Source organism: Psammomys obesus, unplaced genomic scaffold, assembly GCF_907164565.1.
Source record: "Psammomys obesus unplaced genomic scaffold, mPsaObe1.curated_primary_1811, whole genome shotgun sequence".
Taxonomy (NCBI): domain Eukaryota; kingdom Metazoa; phylum Chordata; class Mammalia; order Rodentia; family Muridae; genus Psammomys; species Psammomys obesus.
The window spans coordinates 19,198,906-19,212,953 of NW_026596046.1; positions in this window are offsets into that span (position 1 = coordinate 19,198,906).

The window sequence follows — 14,048 nt, forward strand, 5'->3', positions numbered from 1 at the left end:
AAGAAACATACCTAGACAGAAGAAAAGGCGGGATTTGAACCCAGGGCATCAAATCCCATAATCTGTGATGTGTAAATTCTCCACTAGGCTACTGGTGTTGGGGGGGGGGGCGCTCTGTTAGATTACTATTCTGATCTTCCCTCCTGCCCCTCCTCCAGCAGGTCAGGTTTTGATGCTTGTTTCCAGCCTGTACTGCTTAAGTCTTCGTCAGCTTGACAAAAACTGAGTCACGTGGAAAGAGGGAACCTCAACTGAGGAACTGCTTCCACTGGCCCTTGGGCAAGTCTGTAGCATACTCTTTTTTACTGTTTATTGATATGGGGAGGCAGCCCACTGTGGGTGGTTCCACCCCCTAGACAGGCGGTCCTGGGTTGATAAGAAAGCAAACTGAACACAGCAGAGAACAAACCAGGAAGCAGTGCTCCTCTGTGGCCTCTGACCCTACGTGATGGCCTGTGACTGAGAGGCGCAAAGCAAACAAACTCTTTCCTCTCAAGCTGGTTTGGGTCAGTTTTATCACCGAAACAAAAGGAAACCAAAGAAATTGGTACCAGAGAGTAGAATTTGCTGGTTTTTATTGAGGATTGGGGAAAGCTGTTGAGTGCTTAGAACCATCGGGCTATTCTGTGGGAACTTGGGAGACAAGCATGTCGAGAGAGGTGCGGATGATGGAGACCAGACTTGTGAAGTTTCAGGGTCCCTCAAAGACGGTCGTGGCTGTCAAGACTGTATGATAAGCCCGCGATATTTTGAATTAAGAGTCAACAGAGGTGAACCCTTTAGCTTACTGAGACAATCAATGCTAATGAGCTGGCATGAAAAAATCAGCTGTGATTAATATGAAACCAAGATCTTCTAGAAACTATTTCCTCAAGATCAGCACACAGAAACTGGGCTACTGGAGTGCCAAGGAGGTATATCAAGCTGGCAGCAGAATGGGACAATGTGAGTCTCACCTGTAATACTGGGATTGAAGGCACGAAGGAGTCTCGGAGGGCAACGAGGAGTCCACGAGGCTTGGAATTGTGTGGGACTAAGAGAGGGCACTGGTGAAGGTGTGTGCAGGGTTAATGCTAGTACTGAAGGGGTCATGGAGGGAAGCTGAGGCACAGCACCATATGCCAGAGTCGGAGTCCCTGAAGAGTCCAGGAGAAGACATTGGTGAAGGTGCAGCCTCAGTTGCAATAAAGATCCAGCATATGGCAGATGCTGAGACTGTGGGATGACCACGAAGGACAGCAGTGGGGGTGGGGTGGAGCTGGCCTAAGCCTATGAGACAAGCTGTGCGTGCTGGAAATGACAGAGCTGGAAAAAGAACTGCCAGAGCCCTTTGCAGTCCGGAAGACCATGGGTGAGTCCCAAATGTCAAACACTGAGCTTTGTACGATGTCGGATTTGGGGTTTACTTTGCTCTATTACAATGGTACCCTGGTTCTTCCCTTTTGGAATAAGAAAGAATGTAATTTAGTTTGGACTTCATAGGCATCCACATTTAAGAGATTTTGAATATTTAAATTTGTTTATTTTTATTGTCTGTGTGTAAGAGATGTATGTTTGTGGGCACACTTACACTGCAGTTTGTGTGTATGGGGGGGCGATCGGCAGACAACCTTGTACAACCCATTTTCTTCTTTCACCTTTATGTGGGTTCAAGGGACTGAACCCAGATAGTCAGACTTGCATGCCAAGCATGCTTTTACCCGCTGAGCCATTTTACTGGCTCTGACTTAGGGTATTTTTTTTAACAACTTATTTTTATGTTATGTGTTCGAGTATTCGTCTGCCTGTGTTTATGTGTTCAATGAATATGTCCAGTGCCCTAAGAGATCAGAAGAAAGTGTTGGGCCCTCTGGAACTAGAGTTAGAGACAGCTGTGGATGCTGGGAACCTGGATCCTCTATAAAAGCAGCAAGTACTTTTAACCCCAGAGCCATCTTTCCAGCCCCAACTTGGAGTATTTTAAAGAACTATTGAACTCTTAAATGATAGATTTTTTTTCCTTCTTTTTTATTGTTATCATTTATTACAGTTTATTCAGTTTGTATCCCAGCTGTGGCCCCCTCCCTCACCTCCTCTCAATCCCACCCTCCCTCGCTCTTCTACCCCTATGTCTCTCTCCTAGTCCACTGATAGAGGAGGTCCTCTTCCCCTTCTATTGGACTCTAGCCTATCAGGTCTCATCAGGACTAGTTGCATTGTCTTCCTCTGTGGCCTGGCAAAGCTGTTCCCCGCCACTGAGTTCATGCCAGAGAAAGCCCCTGCTCCCCTTACTAGGGACCCAGAAGCAGAAAGACACATATGGTATATACTCACTCATAAGTGGATATTAGCCATGTAATATAGGATAAACATATAAAAATCTATACTCCTAAAGAAGTTAAACAGCAAGGAAGACCCTAGGGAAGATGCTCAATTCTCATTCAGAAGGGCAAACACGATAGACATCAGAAGCAGGAGAGGATAGGGAAGAGGACAGGGCCCTACCACAGGTGGCCTCTGAAAGACTCTACCCAGCAAGGTATCAAAGTAGAGGCTGAGACTCATAGCCAAACTTTGGGCAGAGTACAAGGAATCTTATGAAAGAAGGGGGAAATAGAAAGATCCAGAGGGGACAGGAGCTCCACAAGGAGACCAACAGAGCCAAAAACAAACAAACAAACAAACAAAAATGGAGCCCTGGGGGCCCTGAAGAGAATGATACCCTAACCAAGGACAATGCATGAAGAGGACCTGAAACCCCTGCTCAGCTGTAGCCCATAGACTCAGTATCCAAATGATAGAATTTTTAAAGACCGTGGGACTTTCAAAAGCTGAACCATATTTTATATTTTGGTCTTAGTATTAGCACCAGTTCTTGGAGATGAAAAAGGAAACCTTACAGGTTACATTTTAATAGTGATGTGTTTATGTGTTGAATTGACAAGCAGATATCTTGTGCTCATTCGTCTCTGTGGATGTGGCACAAATTAGAGTCACTTGGGAAGAAGGAACCTCAACTGAAGAATTGTCACCATCAGACTGGCCCGTGGGAATGTCCTTAGAACGTTTTCTTGGCTGTTAACTGACATGGAAAGGACCAGCCCACTGTGGGCAGTGCCGGCCCTAGGCAGGTGGCCCTGGATTGTATGAAAACCGAAGCAGAGCAAGTCAGTAAGCAAGATTCCTCCATGGCCTCTGCTTTAGTTCCCGCCTTAAGTTCTGCCTTGGGTCCATCGCTGATGGACTGTGATCGGGACATGTAAACCAAATGAACCCTTTCTTCCCCAAATTGGTTTTGACCAGTGTCTTATTCCAGCAGGAAAAGCAAACTAGGACACCTGCCCTTGCTTCTGAAGTTTGTCCCTTGTGTGCGCAACCCTGTCTCTCCTGCTTGGTCTGGTCTGCTCCCATCTCAGTGCTCATTTCCCTCAGTAGCTTTGGCTTCAGGGACCTTCGTGCACCTATTTCTTCACCCCTATCCGTCACCTCCAGCTTCCTTCCCAGTTCAGACTGTACTCACCTGAGGCAGAGGGAACACAGGGTCCAGTGGGGCAGTTACTGGCTCTACCACAGGGAGCTGGGTCCTGTTTGACTCCGCCATGGATTTTTGTTCCAAGGGCCCTGTGGGCCCCACAGCTGATCTGAGTCCCAGTGCTGGAGCCCTTAGCTAGCTCTGCATTGTGGAGGCTTCGCCTGACTCCTGGACCCATGGCTATGGCTCTGGTCTTTTCCCCCGTAGCCCTCCATTTGACCCCTAAACCCTCCTCCCACCACCTTTGAGCTATTATCTGGACACTCTGCTGAAATTGTATGCACAGCTGTCTTCCAAGATCAAATCCCCACCCCGTCCTCACTTATCTGTTAGGTCTAGCTATCCTGATGCTCTGGACTCCAAGTCTACTTACTACATGGCCAGGGATGTTCCTGGAAAAATGGCACCCCTTGGACATGGGCTTTACAGTGCTTCTGTTTTTCTTATCTAGCTGGGTGCTGGACTTACGTTTGTGACAATGAAATACAACTTCTCTGAGAGGCCCATGTGGGGGCGGTACTACTGGTCTGGGGTTGGACACAGGGTTCGGGGCTCCTTACTCACAGAGAAGTGGACTTTTATCATGTCTTACTCCCACCATTCTCTTCATCTGCATCCACAGAAGCTAGGTGTCTCTTGAGGGTGGGGCCACAAGTGTGTATTCCTTAGAGCAGTCATGGTTGCTGGTACCCGATGGCCACGCACAACATCCTAGGCAAAAGCTTCTAGGCTGTGCATGATGGCCCGTGCCTATAATACCAGCGTTTGGAAAGTGGAAGCAGGAGGGTCAAGAATTCAAGAATATTCAGGAATTTAGGTATACAATGAATTAAAGGCCAGCCTGAGCTACACAAGTTCCTATTTCAAAAAAAACCACAACCACAACAAAGAGAAAAAAAAACAGATAACATCTTTTAAGCCAGGTTGTCTCCGCCAGTGCCTCTAACAGTTAGGACAGGCATTGCTAATCAATCCCAGCACCTCTCTCACCATACCTAGAAGACTCACTGCTATAAGAGCCCATCGCCAAGAAGTTCAAAGTTCCTTTTCAGAAGAAAAACAAAACAAAAACTTTACCTCTAGAAAATAAACTAAAGCTTGCCTCCAAGGATGTTAGAGTTTGACGAGTGCTCTAGAAATTATGGGCGGTGTAAAGCAGAGAAAGTTTCCTGAAGAAAAGATGGCATCCATGTAGGCAACGTGTCTATGTCACACCAATGAACTGTGTGTTCTATAGACTTACATGTTGACAGTGTAACCTCTGAGGTGGCGTTAGGAGGTGGGGCTTTGAGAGGTGATGAGGTCCTGAGCATGGGAGCCTTATAAAAGAGACCCTAGGCAGTTCCTAGGGTCATGGGATGTGAGGTTAGGGTCAGAATGTACCACTCCATGAGCCAGAATGAGTTCAGCCATGCTGGCAGCTCGATATTGAACTTCTGGCCCCCAGACCTGTGAGAAATGAATCCCTGTTGTTTGGAAGCCACTCTGCCCATCGTATTTTGTAACAGAGACTGATGTAAGACAGAGCCCCACCCTCATGACCTCATCTGAACCCAATGACCATCCGCAAGCCCCACCTCCAAATACATCACACTGGGAGCCAGGGCTTCATTACAGGATCTCAGGGACTAGAACCTAGTCCACAGTACCTACAGTGTCCCAAACCCTAGTGGAGCTCGAGAGAGCAGCAGGAATCCAGACCCTATATCAAGACAAAGGATTGGGTTCCTCCGAGGAGAGGAGAGAGTCAGGGAGTCTTGCCTTTACCTCCCTACCAAGTGCTAGGATTACAAATTCGTGCCACAATGCCTTGAGCAAATGCCATGTCTTAAAAAAAAAAAAAAAAAAGCTTAGTTTTATGTGTATGCTTACAAATGTATGTCTGTCATGCCCGGTCCTCTGAAAGAGCAGCCAGGGCTCTTAACCACTCACTAAGCTATCTCTCTAGCCCCTGGCATGTTTTTTTGAGACTGTTTTTATATTACAAAGTGAAAATAACGCCAGATGGATTACACAAATTCATGTCTACCAAGGGCTATCTATTTAAGCACACAATGTGCTACAGTATTTGGAATGTCTACAAGATAATAACAGTACTTATTTATTAAAAAAATTTTGCCAATTTGATAATTCAAAAACTATTTTTATTTATATCAAATATGTCACTGTGATTGCATATTTCCTGTAAGCAGGGAGACTGTTCTTCTGTAGTTGGTATAGTAATAATCAACATATTTATTACTTTAATAATAATGAAGTTATTATTATTAATAACAATTTTAGCTCCTGTCTGATGATTAACTCCTTTTAGCCCCATGGCCACATGAACAGCTTGCTTTGGAACTTGACATTGGCAGCCCTTCATAGATGCCAGGCTCCTGTCCCCTTTCGCCATACTCTGCATGGACCAGAACACCAGCAAGGCGTAGGTCACCTTAAGCTTAGTGTGGGCAAGAGCCTTCCCAGGCAGACCTGCCAGTGATCAGGTATCAAGCTGACCGTGGCAGGCTGGAGTGGCCGGAGAGGGTCTGTCCCGGTTTTTTACATTGAGCACGGCCTGTAAGAGGGAGGTAGGAAAGGCACGCGCTGGGGAGAAAAGTCACAGGCAAGAGCGTGGTGTAGAAGAGCTAGGACAGTGGCCTGTTGCTGGGCCGGGCCTCCCCATCGACTCTAAAGAGCAAGAGGCTGCGTTGGTGAGGCGCTATCCAGGAACACCTGGCTGGGCGGGCGCACATCGATTCCTGCAGTGCTCCTCCTCCACCCTGGGTGCCGGAATACACTTGCAGGAAGACAATAGAACAAATGACTAGGAACTACTAACACATGTGAGGACACTTGCCCCTCAGAGCCTGTCAGGGATTGGTTCCGGCAGCCCATGCAGATCACAGGTGCGCAAGCCCCGTGTGTAACATGCTGCTGGCTCTGTGGGAGCATGCCCGTAAGCCCGGCACCCAGCAAGCCTGAGGCCAGCCGGGTGACCCGGGTCACCGTCTCCAAACCGGAAGAGCACCAAACTAAAGAAAAGGAAATGCTGCAGGTTTGCTTACAGCCTAAATATCTCCTGCTCCGGGTCAGTTATAATAGACAACACAATATAGGTGTGTGCAAACAGTTGTGATATTGCGTTGTTTAGGGACTCATGGCAGGAGAAAGAAACGTGCTCGGCACACGTGCAACACCCCCAATCCTGATAGTTTTGGGAATTAAAAAATAGTAATATTTTCAATCTGCAGTTGTTTGAATCCGTGGGTATAGAAACCACAGATACAGAGGGTGAACTGTACATGATTCAATTGTTTTGCTTTTTATCATGAGTGCGTGTGTGTGTGTGTGTGTGTGTGTGTGTGTGTGTGTGTGTGTGTCAGGGCGGACAACCGCAGGTGTCCTCGCTTCCCCTTGTTTGAGGTGGGGTCTCTCTGTTGTGCTTTGATGTGGATGCCAGGCAGGCTGGTCTAGAGTTTGGGGATCCTCTTTCCGCTCTGTCTCGGTCTAGGAGCGTCGTAGTTATGGTCAAGGTGAGCTACTGAGGTGGCCTTTATGTAGGCTCTGGGATTTGAACTCACCGGGCCATCTCCCCAGCCCAGGCCTCAATTTTCTTTTTAAAGCCTCAATTCTTTATTGTTGGAGTTAATAAAGTAACTCTAACTTAAGGTGTTAGGAAATCGTCTGCGCGTTAATCCCAATTTCTGTGCCTACATTATGGAAGATGTGAGCCAACTGTCCACGGCTTACATTTCAGTTTTAAACATGCGTAATTACGTGGGAGTATGCATGAACTACAGCATGCCTGAGGGGGTCAGAGGTCAACTCAGGGGAGTCAGTTATGTTCTTCCATGTGGGCTCAAGAGAGCAAGCTCAGGTGGTCAGGTTTGGTGGCAAGCCAGCGCCCCCAGGCCCATAACTTACATTTTGCATAGCTTTGTCTTTAGAGTATTTTTAGTTAGCTAAAACTATTCAGAGATTTTATGTGCTCAGAGACAGGGCCTGTATTTGAAATTCTCTCAGGACGGCTGGGACTAGGCAGATTATGTGTGTGTGTGAGTGTGTGTGTGTGTGTGTGTGTGTGTGTATGATTTTTTATTTATTTTCCTTTCTTTCTTTTTTTCTTCTAGACAGGGTTCTTTGTGTAGCCTTGGCTGTCCAGACTTGTTTTGTAAACCAGGCTGGCCTCGAACTCACAGAGATCCGCCTGCCTCTGCCTTCCTGAGTGGTGGGATTACATGTGTGCACCACTGTGCCCGGCTGTGTGTAAATTTTTTTTTTTTTTATGCTGAGTTTCATGAATACTATGCTGGCTTCAAGCTTGTTATGTAGCAAGGGCTGAAGCTGAACTTCTGATCTTCCTGCCTCCTCCTGAGCGATGAGATTGTAAGTGTGCACGTTCAGACCCAGTGTATACGGTTCTGGTGATCAGTGGCTCTGGGGCTATGAGGCAAGCCCTCCTGCAAAGCGAGCGACGGTTCCTTTCACGTGAGAGGATGCGTACAAAATGTCGGAGACAATGGAAGAAGTCCGAATAATTTATACAGCTATGCCTCTTGGGGACAGTGGTATGACTCCCGTCTCTTAAGTGTGGGCGATCCTAGAGATGTGGTTCCAAAAAGCACGGCATGGAAATAGAGGAAGTAAGAAAGGAAGTTTGCAGGAGAGAGGCCTCCCAGGTCCGGTTAACACCAGCGGGGAGGGGGGGCTCCATGGCACACACCCTCCAGAAACAGCGCTGAGAAGTGCCCCTCCCCTCTGTGGTCTCCCTCTCTCAACCTAGAACCTCAGTCTAAACAGGAGAAAAACACTGAACAAACTCAAACCATGACATAATCTATGAAACATTTAACCACCATGCCACATAAGTGTCAGAGCCTTCGCCCACAGGGAAAACCTGCCCAGTGGAACCTAAGGAGACGTCGTGACTAAGTGTGACATTGTAGTGGTTGAACTGTGTAGCCATGCTCACCCCCCGCCCCCCAGAGCTCAAGCTCTAACCCCCATCATCTGTGAGTGCAGCCTTATTTGGAAATGGAGTGCTATAGTTTAGATGTAGTGTATTCACCCATAGGTAAAATGTTGGAAGTTTGCTTCCCCCAGCCTGTGAGACGCTGGAAATGGAGGCTGGTGGGAAGACAATTCCCTGGGGAGATACTTCAATGGACCCTATTTCCTTCCTATTTCTCCTTCTTTGCTTCCTGATCCCCTTACAGTGACCCTTAGCCAAATGACTTAGGCAAAGACCACAGACCAAAACCTCTGAAACCATGCTCCAAAGAACTGGATTATCTTCTTCCTAGTAGGTGGGTTAGCCTGGGCATGTTTGTCATAGTGATAGGAAGCTGACTAACATGTAGGTCCTGGAGCTGTAAGTTAGGGATCTAACTTACATCCTGGATTTAGGTCTGACAGGGAATGGCAGGTGTGAAGTGGAAGGGACAGGGAGAACTGAGACTCAGACCCAGAGATGTACACAGAGGAAAGCCGTGTGAAAATCAAGGGAGGTCAGAGTCCTGCTCCCACAAGCTGGGAAAGGACCAGAGCCAGCCGGAGCTGTGGGGTGCTGAGAAGGAGCCTTCTCCGTGGAGCTGAGCCAGCCCGACCTGTCGATTGCCAACTTCTGCCCCCCCCCCCAATCCTGAGCATAAACCTCTGCTGCTGTAAGCGAACCACTTTGTGGCACCCAGTTAAGACAGCCTTGGGAAACTGATAGAGACATCCTGGATGGGATCTTGGAACAGAAAAAAGATATCGGTTGGTGGGGGGGGGAGGGTTGCATCTCTGTGACCACCATGGCCAGCAGAGGAATGATCAGCCGGAGGCAAGAAGATAGTTCAACACAACTAAGTAGCTGGTGTTGGTTCAAACTTCAGGAGTCTGACCCCAAGGAGTTTATTTTAGGCACATTTAAGCACAGGACAATTTGGTGAAAGATTTCCTGGTGATGATTAACTCAGTTTTGTATGCACAATAAAGCTTGAGATGTGACTACATCAAATCTCTTCTTAAAGGATATGTGACACCTTCCATAAAGATGGGTTTTATAGATTGGCAAGCTCACAGTAAGGGTTTGAGGAGGATCTGGTCTGGTCTCAGCCACACAGATAGCGCAAAGGTCACTGGGCTATTAAGGGCGTGCACTTTAAGGCACATAACAGATTATCCGTCCCTCCCTTTGAAGGGACAACCCCATCCCTTCTCTGTGTGTTTAACATTCCCGTTTCCCTAGTGCAGTGGTTCTCAACTGTTGGTGTACTTTATAAAAACTGTTTTATTTACATTTTTTATATCTTTTTCTCCCTACTCCATCTCAATCCCTTCCCACACCCCAACACCAGATAAAAGAGAGAAAGGGTTAATGGGAGAGGGGGTGCAGTTCTCTTAGTTGCTTCCTGCTGGTCAGGGTCATCGGGTTCCTTGGAGCCAGGCCAATCCTTGTTTCAGGCGATCACCAACTTCTTGTCTCACAACAGCAACCAGGAGCCACAGAGGAGAAGCAGGAGCGGCCTGGTGCTTTCTCGGAGTGCCCCAACATTCTCTGGGCTCTGGCATTTATTCTCTCTCCAGAATCCTCAGATTTAAACTATCTGCAGCTGGCAAAGAGCTCCATGGGGCAAATGGTTTGCTGCTGTGGACCATCTGAATCAGCCCCACCTCCCACACCTGGGATTAAACCCAAAACATGTTTCTATCTCAACCTTCCTAATGCTGCAATCCTTAATACATTTCCTGATGTATTAAACCATGAAATTATTGTTGTTGCTACTTCATCACTGTAAATTTGCTCCTGTTGTAAATTGTAATGGAAACATCTGTGTCTTCTGGTGGTCTTAGGCGACCCGTGTGAAAGGGTCTGTCAACCGTTAAAATGGGGTCATGACCCATCGGTTGAGAACCGCTGCTCTAATGCTAATTTGTGAGCACAAGGACCTCCATACCGCCCACGTGTCAGGGAAAGACTACTGAAATCCAAATCAAATATGGAGTTCAGCTCTCATAGCACATTGATAGTGCCTCGTTGATTGGAATGAGCCATAGGGTCTCGCTCTACTTGGAACACAGCAACAACACAAACCCAAACTGCGTGGCTTACAAACAACAAAATTTCTCTCACCATCCTGGAGGCTTTGACCTCCAAGATTAGATCCAGCATCTGGTGAGGGTCATTCTCTCAGAGATGACCGTCTTTGCTGTGTTCCCTCGTGGTGGGAAAAGCCCGTGAACTGATCTAGGTCTCTTATAAAGGTACCGAGCCCATTTGTGGAGGGACTGCTTTCGCTCCATAACCACTGCCAAAGCCCTGCTCCCTGATAGGATCACCTCAGAGGCACAAAATTCAGCCTAGCGTATAGTAAAGCCTGGCATTAGCAAGGGGGACATAGGCTGTGGGGCCTATGGAAACTGGATTGTTTGGGCAACCTTTCTACAAATCTAAACTTCTGAATGAGATGTGAAAGCTTATTTTGTTGAATCTGTTTTTACAATTCGTTTTGTGTGCACACGTGTGGGTGTGCATGTTCCATGTCAGGGCACGTGAAGGTCAGAGGGCATCTTGCAGAAGCTGGCTTTCTCCTTCCACCGTGTGGGTCTCAGGTCCTTGGACGCGGTGGGAGGTGCTTTCACCTGCTGAGCCACCTTGCCGGCCTCTACGCTCTATTCTTGAGAGGATCTCACTGTGCAGGCCAGACTGGCTGTAAACTCAATCCTTTTGCCTTGGCTTCCCGAGTGCTGGGAGCAGCTGTGCGCTGCCACTCCCAGCTCCTAAAAGTCTGTTTTGAGAACGATGTTTCGGAGGGGAACTCCTGTGTGGACAACAGGAGTTGTCCTGTGTGCAATTTAGCCTGGAGTCCCTCTGCCCTTGACAGTGACACCCCGGGTCTGAATTGGTATCTTTCTGCCCTTCTTCCTGTGACCCATTTCTCACCTCTGCTTCCCCTCACTAACTCAAGTCCGTGCCTTCGGCTGAATGTGAATGAGACCTGACCTCCTTCCAACCATGTGGTAAACATCATCGACATGAAATTACTTATGACTCACAGCTAGTGAGCCCCAAGTTTTTAGATGGGGCCTTTAAACAGCATTTTGAGCGTGACCACACCCCTGCCCCCCAGCACTTCTGAGAAATTTTACACCGGTGACATGGATGGCGTCTGTCACCCATGGGTTTTGTTGTTGTTTTGTTTTTTTGTTTTGTATTTTAATTTTAAGACTCCACTCCTAAGAGTGATTCACCGATCAAACAGGAATGAACGCCTGACCCAGGAAGAGCCAAGTCCATATTCTTGCCAATGGCCTTTCAGATTCATGAAAAAGAATATGAATTATAAAACCCAGAGACAGAGAGCTGGGAGTGGAGTCACCACCACGGGGCTGTCTGAGAGCTGAGTCACACCCTCCTTCCTGCAGCTCACTTGTTCAGCTTGGCTTTGAGGGTGATGAGGGCTGAATTGTTGCTTAGGTTTTGTTTTTGGGTCAGGCTCTCCCTCTCTCTACAGATTGGAAGGCTGAATACTGTACAGACATTTCCTTTATCCTGGGTCAATGGAGGGAAACTTCTCTTTGCCGTGGAGAAGACGTCGCTTAGATTATTCACTCTCTGGAGCTGCTCGGGCTCACATGGCTTTTCATTCTTTGCTTAAAGCCTGTCAAAGACTCAACCATCTCAGTGAGCCCATGCCACACTGGAGAATTCTGCATCTTAGACTTTCTGGGGTTTTGATTTCACAGCAAGAAGTGTTCTGTTTTGATCTGTCTTGCTACTCTGGTTGGTTCAAGAAGCAGCCTCCCCTCCTGCCTGTAACTTTGTCAGTCTTTTTCTCTAGTTACCAAAGTGATAGTTTGTTCATTAATTTTAAAAAGTCGAATCTTATAGATAACTCGTGTTTATTTTATTTTTCTTTTTGATGTTTTGAGTCAGGGTCTCATTCTGGCCTGCTGCTTTCTAGGTAGAAGCTGGCCTCAGAGTTGTGGCTATTCTCTTGTCTCAGCCTATTGAATACTTGGAGTTCAGACCTCTATCAGTACACCTGACTCTTATAGACATAATATAGGAATATTCTAGTCTTTTTCCCTCATGATAGTTCTTCAACAATTTTTTGGTACAATTTTTAAATTTTAATTTAAAGCTGGGCTGTGGTGGCACATGCCTTTAATCCCAGCATTCGGGAGACAGAGGCAGTCAGATTTCTGTGAGTTCGAGGCCAGCCTGGTCTACAGAGCGAGTTCTACGACAGCCAAGGCTATGCAGAGCAACCCTGTCTTGAAAAACAAACAAACAAGCAAGCAAACAAATAAGCAATTTTAATTTAAAAAATTGATTTTATCTGTTTATCTGTGTATGAGGGTATGTGGAGGTCAGAGAGCAACTTGAAGGAGATAGTTCTCTTCTTCCACCATGGGACCAAACTCAAGGCTCCAGGCTTGGCAGGAAGCAAAGCTTAGCCATCTCGACCATGAGTCCTCTTCAACCATTTAAAGATGGCGACCATCCAGGTTTCCCTTCTTGGAGGCTGGGACCTTTAGTTCTTCCCACTGTTCCTCAAGTAACCCATGTCGAAGTTTCAAAAGTCCCCCAGAGCTGATTTTAGCTGTTCTGCATCCCAGCTCAGGCAGCTTATGAGTCACGAGCAAGTCCGAGAGGAAGCCAGTGCACAGTGTGGTAAAGATGACCTCATGGGTGTAACCGAGTTGATGTAATGGGGTTAAACACTGGATACAGCCTCAGCAGGGTTCTCAAAAGACCAGACTCCTTAGGAAGGAGGAGTGTTGAGAGGCTTCATGAATGCTTCTGAAGCCCCTGACCCTCGGGGCTTACAGGTGAGCTCAGGAGAGGTTGTCACTGAGAGATAAAGTTCCGGCTTAGATTACACAGGGGCCTGGGGATATGATGGTGCAGGAACGGAGTGGACGGCACTTTATATATTAGGAGGCCCTGCTTGGCTACCATCCAAGGCCATACCCAGTCCCTATTCTACCTTGCAGTCACTTGACATTCCCAGAGGTAAAAGGTTATTGCCACTTTGGACAAGTTTTGACAACAATGTGGAATAGTGAAGTGGGGGTTATTGGGTCAGCAATTGTGTGTGTGTGTGCGTGTGTGTGTGTGTGTGTGTGTGTGTGTGCATGTGCGTGTGAACATGAGTGCAGGTGCCTGCAAAGGCCAGAAGAGGGCTTTGAATCTCTTGGTCTTTTAGGCAGTTTAGCCACCTGATATGGTTTCTGGGAATTGAACTCAAGTCCCCTAGAAGAGCAGTGAGTGATTTTAACTGCAGCGCCTTCTCTCTAGCCCCTAAGGGAGATTTTATGACTAGAAAAGAAAGGGAGGCCAGCACAGGTAGGTCCTTATTCCACACTTGAGGATGCAAGCTTTCAGAAAGGACACAGGGCGACACACCTCAATGAGGAAGGAAAGGCAGCAGCGACAGACGAAATCAGCATGCAAATGAAAATCAAGGGCCTTGCTCAGTAGCTAAGAATTTTAATGTGTGTGTGTGTGTGTGTGTGTGTGTGTGTGTGTGTGTGTGTGTGTACACACGCCATATTGTGAACATGG